Here is an 11,345-nt window from a genome sequence, read left to right as displayed (position 1 = left end):
AAGTCCAGCCAAGAAGCCTGAGGGACAGACTGCGCCAGGCGCTGCCCACCTGCTCACCTGCTGAGCCATCTTGGGTGGTCTCCTTCCACACGCTCCAGGTGGGGGTGCTCTGGGGGGTTGGATACACTCACAGGCTGGTGCCCGGTAGAGGTTTGACAGGCCCCTGCGTCCACGTGCCTCTGACCCAACCCCAAGGTGCACGCATGGTCCATTTTCTTAGCACAACTTCATCATCTGTTCATGCCTCGCGATGGCTGCCGCTGGGTTACTCTTTTCCTTAACTCTGTGCGTCCACCCTTGGTGGTTTCTGGCTTGCCCAGAGGAGTCACCAGGTCACTCTGCCTTAGTGCTGGACTGACATGGAGACACTCAGGATAAAGTGCTGCTCTGTGGAACAGAGTGACTCGGGGCTGGACACAGCCTGCTCCACAGGATTCAGTCAGGACGTGGGGTGGGCGGAGTGATTCGGAAATCCTGCTGCACCAGCCACCGTCACTGGACACTAACCCACCTCTGTGTTGAGCCACCTGCATGTCTGCAGAATTCAGTCTACCTCCTAGTCCTGGGGAGCACCAGGTGGGCCCAGCTCAGGGCAGAGCTTCCACTGGGGGAGGGGGACCTGCCCCCACCAAAGCCACGGGAGAGCTCCCCCAAATGTAAACCATCCCGCGATGCACAGCCCCAAAGGACAAAGCCCATGCGTCCCCCCTTGTCCTCCTGCCGACACAGATACACTTCCCAACAAGTGTTCAGGGTGATCCCAGCATCACCAAGAACAGACAAGAACACGCTCGCCCCACATAAAGCACTCGCTGCAGGATTCACCCCCAAAGGGAGGCACCCCAATGTCTTGAGGCTTCTGGGCCCCAGCAGCCCCGGGTCTCCAGGGGTTGCTCCCCTCTGATTCTGCAGCCTGAGAAGCCGAGTGGAGGAGGACACCAGGACACCCTGTACCCTGTGGGGGGGTGGAGGGAAAGGAGGACCAGAGCCTGCCCCCGGCTTCACCCAGTGCAGGGGTGCATCCCTCCCTCTTACTCACTCTGGGCTCCGGGGACAGGCCTCACCTGAGTGGCCCAGACTCTGGGAGGCCTCACCTGGCCTGGTTTGACTCCACAGCACCCAGCGCTCTGTCACTCCCCACCTAGAGCCTGGAGCAGGAGCAGGAGGTGGAGGCCCCCTTGGCTAGGAGGAGGCGCTCCCTGGGCATCCCTGCCTGGCCTGCGCCTCCTGCCCCCCCGGAGCAGGGAGACGGGGCTGGGCCGGGGGCCTGGGGCGAGCCCGACACCTTCCCACCCCACCCCTCGCCCAGAGACAAGGCACGGAGACAACTGACCTGCTAGGAGGGTCCCTCTGAGAGTCACCAGGCAGTGACCACCTCCTCGGAGTCTATTGCTGCTGCGGCCTTTGCCTGCTTCTCCCAGAGGTGCTGGAGCAAGGAGAGGCCTGGGGCCACCTAAGCCTGCCCATTTCCCCTTGTTAGCACCCCAGCCATCACCCAGGCCCTCTTACGAGGAGCCCAGGGTCCACCCACCGCTGTTTTGTGCTGGGGCTGAAGCTTTCCTTGTTGGCTACTAAGATCTCCAAACCGGCGTGTAAGTCCTGAAGGGCCCCCGAGGCTCGGCTTTTTCTGGGACTTCTCCTAGGCCACGCCCACAGTGTTGCCCCTCTGCACCCCTCGACCTGTGGATTCTGGCTGGGGAAACAGCACTCACAGGGTGTCGAGGCCGCCTCCTCCAGCTGTGGCCCTGATTGATGCCTGGGAAGCTAGACGTGAAGGCACAGGTCGTCTGCTTTGAGAACAGCATGATGGAAGCCCCGGTGGGTCCCGAGCCACCTACCATGTCCCCTGGGTTTGGCTGGGAGGCCATTTCTCATCCAGAAACAATGACAGGTAGAGCCACAGCGTGCCCTGAGAGTCCCCCAAGTCTTCAGTACTCAGTTTAATACCATCTGAGCATCGGGAGGACGAAGTGAGTCCACTCTGTTGTTCAAGGAGGGTCTTCAGAAGTTGATGTGATCAGATAAGGTCGCCAGGGTGGGCCCCAGGGCTGAGTCCTGGAGGCCTTATAAGAAGAGGGAGACCAAAGACACACCCATGCTCACTCTGTCCCGCCATGTGATGCCCTGCCCCACCCCAGGGCTCTGCCAGTAGGGAGGCCATCTCCAGGTGCAGCCCTTGCACCTCTAGAACCATGAGATGAAATAAACCTCTTCTCTTGAAAAGAAAACCCTGCGTCAGGATTCACATTACAGCAAAGAAGTGTGGACTCATGTGGAAAACTGGCTCTTTACTGTAACTGCGCCTTAGGAGCTGGGCAGCAGAGGGTGGGAGAGGCTCGGAGGAGAGGCTGGGAAACGCCTGGACAGGAGAGGTGGGGCCCTATGGCAAACCTGGTGAGGACTCAAAGACAAACAGAGCACGGGTGTCCTGGAGGCTGGCATGGGTGTTGACAGGAAGCTGACAGGAGCGGGACGCAGTGCGGAGGGGCTTTCCCGCGGAGACCTGAGTTCCACTGGGAACGGGGCTAAAGGTCTCCCTCGTTAGGCTGAGGCAAAACTCGGACACCTTGGGCCGTGTCCGGGACTGTGGGGAGGCTGCAGCCAAGAAGGACCGACAGGCTCTGGTGAGAGGAGATTCTGAAGTGATGGAACCTGCGGGCCGTGGCTGGAGTGTCACTGGCTCAGTCAGATTGACAGCCAGGCCCTGGGAAGATGGGGGACCCACAGCCGGGCGGGTGCCACGGAGTCGGCTGGCTGAGGGGCCCAGCGGATCAAGGGAGGTGTGGCTTCCACGGGGACATCACGCCGTCCTCTGGGGCGTCTCAGAGGTCTGGGTGAAGCACTCTGCTCCGGGGAGTCCGGCTGGAGGAGGGATCCCCGTGCACCTCCAAGTGCTTGTCCCCAGGCACACGCTCACCAGTCCCGCTGGAGCCTGGACTCACAACCGTTCCGACACAGCGGCCCCAGGGAATGAATCCCCGTCTTGTGACCAGTGAGATTTTATAGGTTTTGGGGGGATACTCTATGCGTCACAACATCACACAGCAAATCATTCCACACCGCAGGAAAGTCAAACAAGAACTCTTAACATTGATTAGCACATTCACTGGCGGGAACACATTGAGTAGGGGTGATTGGTTAGTACAAGAGGGGGATTCCTTTGAACTGACTGGTTTAGGTGTTTGTGCTGAACTACATGGTTTCCCAACATGTTATCAACCACCATAAACTACTGGGGGGGGTCATCTGGCATCCCAGGTATTTCCCTGTCTCATGCTGATTGGAGGTTGCTAGGGGGTTGCTATGAGTCCCCACCTAGCCTAACTGAGTCAGGGACACCTGGCCGCAGACCTCTCCTGTTATTTACAGACAAACGACTCAGCAGTGGGGTATGTGCCTAGGAGTGCTCTGTGGGTCTTTCCCAGGACAAGGTCACGCCCGCTTCCTTGGACAGGCCTTGAGGGAGAAGCTGCTGATTTATTTATTTTCAGAAATGGAGTCACGTCAGTTTCTCAGTCCGTCTGGCGGTGCTGCAGGCCGTGCGTTCCCAGTCGCCTCCCAGTTGCCCACTCCTTGACCTGGTTTCGTGTTTACCAGCTGTGTCTGTTCTCTGTTCCGCGTCTGTGTCCCCTGCCTGCTGTCTGGTGAGGCCCTGGGCCTTTCTCACTGAGCTGTGGGGTACCTTATGCGTTACTGGGTGGAGATGGCGGGAGCTCGCTCGGTGCTGAATGTGGTCTCCCGTCCATGGCTGGGCTTTCACCCTCCGAGGCGACTCCTGATGAACCAAGATTCCTCATTCCTGTTTTTACCTTTTCATGAAATTGTAATACAGAAAAGCAGCAGAAAGAAAATTAGAGTGACCATGGGTACACTGATAGCTAAATCTGTGTCACCCAGGCCAGGGCACGGCGCCCTCCTGTTTGTTCAAACACCAGTCTAGATGTCACCGGGAGGGTGTTTTTCAGTGACGAGCATTTACAGTCTGCACACGTGGGCCAGGCGCGGTGGTGCACACCCGTGATCCTAGCAACTCGGGAGGACGGAAGCAGGAGGATCGCATGTCAAGGCTGGCCTTGGCAACTTAGCAAGAACCTGTCTCAAAATAAAAAGTAAAAAGAACTGGGGATGTGGCTCAGTGGCAAAGCACCCCTGGGTTCAATCCTCGGTACCAAATAAAGAAAATCAGTAAACTTGGAGTAGAGCTGGTCACCCCCATGAGGTGGGGCCACCCCACCAGATGGGGCCTCGCGCAGTCAGCGGAAAGCTTAGGAGCAGAGACTGAGGCTCCTGGGAAGGAATTAGCCTCAGGTCCGAGACTCAGCCTGACTGACCCAGAGTCCTGGCTCTGCAGCCCCCAGTCACACAAGCCAGGTCCTTCGAACACGTCTGTGATCTGCAGAAGCATGCGTGCGGCACATGTGTAGAATACGTGCGCGTGGTGTACGGGTCTGTTGGTCTGCGCTCCGAGGGCCTCGAACGCCACCACCTGCCTCAGCACAGTGGCAGCCGTTTGCCTGGTCCCCTCCCCTTGTCCCCTCCCCCTCTGTGTGTTTCTTAAAGTAATTGCAATGAAATGTTTGTAATTAAAGTAAATTACAAACAGCATGGTGCTTCAAGCATAAATAGATAAATAGTTCAGCAAATTCAGCACTCATCTCCCAAAATGGAGGCTCCTCTCCAACGGAACCACCAGCCATTGGCACAGCTAGTTCAGTGACCAGTAATTCCCTGATGCATCCAAACAACCCACAGTCACTTTTCCCATGTCCCCAGATGGCTCTCACTGCTGATCTGTTTGAGCTGAGACCCAACCGAGCCACACTCTGGGAATGTCCCCTAGTCTTAAGTGCGCAGTTCCCTCACCCGTCCACCCCAGCCTCTTCTCCCAGCCACCAACTGCTGCAGGAGCCTGGCACCGGGCCGGCTCCTCGTCCTGGGGCTGTGTCCCCCGCTCCTCCCTTTCCCAGGGGTCAGAGCTGTCGGCTGCCCCAGGGGCGCAGAGTCTCCCAGGCCTGCGGGTCTGCGGCTCCCGCAGCCCACACCAAGGTGAGCGCTGCATGCTTGTCCTTCTTCGAGGCTGAGGTCACCCAGGAAAAGCCAGCCATTTCCATTAGAGGTGGCTTCAGTGTCTGTATCCCTGCCCCCCACAATTCATGTTGGAACGTCACCTTCCGCCAGGTGTTAGCAGGGGGTGTCCAGAGAGACGATTAGGTCACGAGGCTCCACCCTTGAGAGCTGGTCTGTGCTGCCCACCCGGCACCCCACGAGGACACAGCATGAGAGCAGCCCCCACCCGGTGCTGAACCCCCGTGCTGAACCCCCGTGCTGAACCCCCGTGCTGGAATTCAGCCTCCAGGACGGAGGAATCCGTGTCCGTGGTTCATAAACTCTTCAACTGCTGTGCTTCTTGTGAAGGCAGCAAGAACAGACCAGGACACGGGGGTAAGCCTATGTCTCCTCTTTGCACCTGGCCACCTGTCTGTGGAGTCACCCTGGCCACAGCTCCCAGGAACCATTCTCTATCGGACTGTTACGGTCTGGGTGTGAGGTCTCTCCCAGAAGCTCACATGTGAGACAGTGCAAGAGGTTCAGAGGAGGAAGGATTGGGTTGTGAGAGTCTTAACCCATCAGTGAATTAATCCCCTGGCAGGGATTAACTGAGTGGAGCTGCCGGAGGAGGTGGGAGTGGGGCTTTGGGTCCATCTTGGTATCTGGCGGGGCGCGGGGGGGAGTCTCTCTGTGCTCCTGATCACCAAGTGAGCTGCTTCCCTCCACCACACTCTTCCTCCAGATGCTCAGCCTCACCTCAAGCCCCGACCAACGGAGCCGGCCTTCTCTGTACTGAGACCTCTGAGACTGTGAGCCCTCAAAAACACTTTTTCTCCTCTACCCTTGTTCTGGTTGGGTCTTTAAGACACAGCAGCAAAAGAGCCGGCTGACACGCAGAGCCTCTGTGCGGCCCCTGCCTGGGTCCCTGGCAGGTGAAATGGCACGGCTTGATTGAGTGGCATCTGACATCAGCCCAGGGTCCTGTCTGGCATCACAGCCTCGTGCCAGCCCCTCTTTAGAGCCTGGGCTGGTCCTAGCCAGGCTCTAGCCAGTCAATCAGGCAGAGGACTGGAGGCCACGGGAGCTCTTCACACAGCCTCCGTCCCCCTCCGCCCCTCTCTCCTCGAGAGCCGGCACCCATGGGCAGCGGCCTCTCCGGAAACTGAGGCCTGAGACCCAGCCTCAGGGGAGACCCAGACCTAGGCCCAGCTCAGGTGTCCCCCAGAGCCATGGACCGGATGCTTTCTGTTGGTTTTTAGTGCAGCACAGTTTATTTCTGGCATTATATGCATTGCATTTTGAGAGACAAAACTTGTTTTTAAAAGCTGTGCTTTCTAGCAATACATCAATGTTTTTAAGGTTTGGTATTAAAATATAACTATGATGAGAAAACCATGTATAAATCTCCCTAGGTAATCATTATCTCCAGATAAAAATAAGTAAGGACATCACATTGTGTCTACTTCCACCTTGGCCTTCACAACTGTTAAGTGAATGAGAGACAGCGCTAAGTGGGCCAGGCCCAGGCGGAGCCCGCACGGCGGCCTGGGCGGCCCGGAGACTGCGGGGAGGCTCCGCACGGGGCTTGCTCCCAGCCACGCTCTCCGGTGCCACACAGCGGGCACAGCTCCCTCTCTGTGCCCCCCACGGTTCCTACTGGCCCCTCCTGGCCACGGGTGCTGAGAGGGTCTCGGGTTTCTTTCTGTCTGGCCGCTCCCTCCATCCCTGGCAAGTCTTCCTTTCCTTGAAGTTTCCTAATTTCGTGGCCCACACTTTTTAACACCCTGTGTCGAGACAATCAGAGGTTCACAGAAGTTGCCAGGAAGGCCCGGAAGGCCCGCCTCCTCCCCAGCCCCTGCCCCAAGGCCACCGTCCTGCCAATCGAGACCACGGGCTGACCCACACTTCACCACTGCACCTGCTCTTATTTGCAGGTGTGTGTGAGTGTGTGTGAGTGTGTGTGTGTGTGTGCGTATGCGTGTGTGAGTGTGTGTGTGAGTGTGTTTCTGTGAGTGTGTGAAGGGAGAGTGAGTATGTGTGTGTGTGTGTGCATATGCATGTGTGAGTGTGTGTGTGAGTGTGTTTCTGTGAGTGTGTGAAGGGAGAGTGAGTATGTGTGTGAGTGTGTGTGTGTGTGTGAGTATGCGTGTGTGAGTGTGTGTGTGAGTGTGAGTGTTTCTGTGAGTGTGTGAAGGGAGAGTGAGTATGTGTGTGTGTGTGAGTATGTGTGTGTGAGTGTGTGTGTGAGTGTGAGTGTTTCTGTGAGTGTGTGAAGGGAGAATGAGTATGTGTGTGTGTGAGTATGCGTGTGTGAGTGTGTGTGTGAGTGTGTGTTTCTGTGAGTGTGTGAAGGGAGAGTATGTGTGTGTGTGTTTCTGTGAGTGTGTGAAGGGAGAGTGAGTATGTGTGTGTGTGAGTATGCATGTGTGAGTGTGTTTCTGTGAGTGTGTGAAGGGAGAGTGAGTATGTGTGTGTGTGGGAGAGTATGCGTGTGTGAGTGTGTGTGTGTTTCTGTGAGTGTGTGAAGGGAGAGTGAGTATGTGTGTGTGTATGCGTGTGTGAGTGTGTGTGTGAGTGTGTGTGTTTCTGTGAGTGTGTGAAGGAAGAGTATGTGTGTGTGTGTGAGTATGCGTGTGTGAGTGTGTGTGTGAGTGTTTCTGTGAGTGTGTGAAGGGAGAGTGAGTATGTGTATGAGTGTGTGTGTGTGAGTGTGTGAGTGTGTGTGTGAGTGTGTTTCTGTGAGTGTGTGAAGGGAGAGTGAGTGTGTGTGTGTGTGTGAGTATGCGTGTGTGTGTGTTTCTGTGTGTGAAGGGAGAGTGAGTATGTGTGTGTGTGAGTGTGTGTGTATGCGTGTGTGAGTGTGTGTGTGAGTGAGTGTTTCTGTGAGTGTGTGAAGGGAGAGTGAGTATGTGTGTGTGTGTGAGTATGCATGTGTGTGTGTGTGAGTGTGAGTGTTTCTGTGTGTGAAGGGAGAGTGAGTATGTGTGTGAGTGTGTGTGTGTGAGTGTGTGAGTGTGAGTGTTTCTGTGCGTGTGTGAAGGGAGAGTGAGTGTGTGTGTGTGTGTGAGTATGCGTGTGTGAGTGTGTGTGTTTCTGTGTGTGAAGGGAGAGTGAGTATGTGTGTGTGTGAGTGTGTGCGTATGCGTGTGTGAGTGTGTGTGTGAGTGAGTGTTTCTGTGAGTGTGTGAAGGGAGAGTGAGTATGTGTGTGTGTGAGTATGCGTGTGTGAGTGTGTGTGTGTTTCTGTGAGTGTGTGAAGGGAGAGTGAGTATGTGTGTGTGTGAGTATGCGTGTGTGAGTGAGTGTTTCTGTGAGTGTGTGAAGGGAGAGTGAGTATGTGTGTGTGAGTATGCGTGTGTGAGTGAGTGTTTCTGTGTGTGAAGGGAGAGTGAGTATGTGTGTGTGAGTATGCGTGTGTGAGTGTGTGTTTCTGTGTGTGAAGGGAGAGTGAGTATGTGTGTGAGTGTGTGAGCGTGTGAAGTCACGTCACATGTGACTTTGTGTGGCCACCGCTGCAGCCGTCCGAGAGGCTCCCCCCTGCCGCCCATTCAGGCCCCCTCGGCCCAGCTCCCCAGCAGTCGCCACCCTGATAGCCACTGACCTGCCCTCTCTACCCTCACACGTGACATGATACTGGCCACACCGTGCACGCCCACTGGGTCACCTTTGTCACAATTCCCCAGGTCTGTTCCCGCTGCAGCGCTAGTTATTGCTGACTGAGCACAGCCTGCGGGGGAGGGTGTGTTTAATTTGTTTGACCTTTTTTGGGGGGAACGGTGGATTGAACCCAGGGACACTTACCACTGAGCTACAATCACCAGGCGGTTTTCTATTTTAAATTTGTTCTGACTAGTGCACGTGACAGTAGCGTGCATGGGACACACTGTGAACTAAGGGAGTGCCTCTTCTCCTTCCTCTGGCTGTGCATGGTGCTGTCACCCCAGTTGTGTGGTCACACAGTATACAGGGTGACAATGTCTTCTCTCTACTGTCTTCCCATCCCACAGCCCCTGCCCTCTCCCCTCCCCCTGCACAATCCCCAGAGCCTTCGTCCTTCCCTGCCCACCCCCACATGGCCAGCATCTGTCTGCTCATCAGGGAGAACCTCCGGTCTTTGGTTTGGGGGACTGCCTACTTCACTTAGCATGATATTCTCCAGTTCCATCATTTACCTGCAAATGCCATAATCTCATTCTCCTTTAAGGCTGAGTAATATTCCATTGTGTATATGGACCACGTTTTCTTTATCCACTTAGGGCATTTAAGTTGAAGGGCACCTAGGTTGGTTCTACAGTTTAGCTATTATGAATTGAGCTGCTAGAAACATTGATGTGGCTACATCCTTTTTTTAAAAACAATTATTTTTGAGTCAGGGTCTCACTCAGTTGCTAAGGCTGACCTCAAACTTGTGATCCTCCTGCCTCAGCCTCCTGAGTCTCTGGGATGACAGGCATGGCCACCACCTGGCTTAACCGTCCACTTTTTAAGGCACCTTTTGGATGATCCCAACTCAGGCATTATGAAGAAAGCTGCTGTGACCATCCATGTGCTGTCCTCTGAGTGGACAGAGATCTTCGTTTCTTTTGGACCAACGTGCAAGAGTGTGATCCTGGCCCGTGTGGCCGTCGCCAGCCTTAGGGACCGCTCTTGCCCTCCTGCTGAGCCTGTCCACTGCCATCCTGACCTTCCCTGCATTTTGCTTCTGCAAGACTGCTACTTTATCGGTCTTTTCTGGGCTCCCTCCGTGGCCTCCCCCCGCCGTCCCATTAAGTTCTGCTCTTAGGTTGTGATTTCCTTCTGCGGCTCGGGGGGCATGGGCCTTCTGTCCTTACTCCATTTACCTGGTGAGAGGCTCAGCTCGTTAACTCCAGCCTCGACCAGTGTGAGACACCACATTTCCTCCCCAGCCCCTTGGCCATATCCCATGAGACTTCGATGCAGCCTTTTCAGTAGCATGGACTTCTACGGACTTTTAATTCCCCACCGTGTGTCTTCTTGGGCCCGTTAGTTGTGTGGAATCAGTGTTCTGAATCACCTTGCTGCTGGCTTCTGGCTGGAGTGACACCCAGTTTGGGCCTTGGTGGAGACTGTCTCCTCCAGGGGACGGAGACCTGGGCCTTGAGGGCACTGAGTGGAGGACACCCCACCAGGCTCCATTTTCGCCACCCTCAAATGCCCCAGTGAGCCTAGCTCGGGCCTTCTGGGCTGGGCCTGCCCTGACCACACGGGGACAAGAGCCCGTTCTCACATGGCCCGCTGCTGGGGTCAGCCAGGGACTCTCCCGGCCACAGCAGGCCGTGACCTGCTCCTGAGCACTGGTGCTATTAGAATCCTCCATAATCCTGCCAGCTGTCCCTTCCTCAGCCTGAGGCTGGCCACTGGCTCCCAAGGCCCTTGTGGCTCTCCCCCTGATGCACTGTGAGAAGTTCTAGCAAGTTCCCCAGAAGCCGAGCCAGAACTGGTCCAGAGGCTCCTCTCAGCACCTGCACTCCCTGGGGCTTCTCCTGGCAGCTGGGGCTGGACTGGACGCCCAGGCTTTCGATGCTGAGGGTGGACATGTGGGGCCCAGGAGGCCGCCGTGTCCTTCATGGCCTGGGTGTCGGCCTGGCCCTTGTCCTCCCCTGCCAGTGCCCGCCGAGCACCCCTCTCTATCTATTACTCTCTCTGTTTCTTTGGTGCCTGGCTGTGAACCCGGAGCCCAGGGCCGAGCCACCCGCAGCCCTCTTCACCGTTACTTGGAGGTGGCTCTCACTGATTGTGAGGCTGGTGATGCTGTCTGGTGGAGGTTGGGTCCGTGTTTCCTGGAGTCGAAGAACGAACAGGGGAGAAGGGCCGAGGCAACCAGGGAGCGAGTTTGATTTAAGAAAGTGACCGAGGGCTGGGTCGGGCTCAGAGGGAGATGGCCTAGCAGAGTGAGGCGCTGGGTCGGCTCCTCCCACCCTCAGCACCGCCCCAGATAAACCGTAATAAAGGCCCATCGGGGGAGATGGTGAGGAGGGGGCTTTAGAGCCCCAGAGCTTCTTTCTTCCATTATCTCGTCTGTCCCTGTCCTTCCCGTCAGCCACCTTTTGTGCTCCCCTTGGTGACCAGTGTGCCCTCCGCATCCTCCGTCCCTACCTCCCCTGACGGCCTGGCCTCTCCCCTGGCTCACTGACCTACCTGGGCTTACAGCGCCTTCCTGCCTCAGCCTCCTTCCCGCCTCAGCCTCCCAAGTTGCTGGACTGCACTTGGGGCCGCCGTGCCCAGCGCACCTCACAGTTTACAGAGAGCCAACCACAGAGGCCAGCAATGGCCCA

Source organism: Spermophilus citellus (assembly GCF_964194105.1).
Source record: "Spermophilus citellus genome assembly, chromosome: 2".
Classification (NCBI taxonomy): Eukaryota; Metazoa; Chordata; class Mammalia; order Rodentia; family Sciuridae; genus Spermophilus; species Spermophilus citellus.
The sequence above is the reverse complement of the archived record's forward strand: the minus strand, read 5'-3'. Positions refer to the sequence as shown.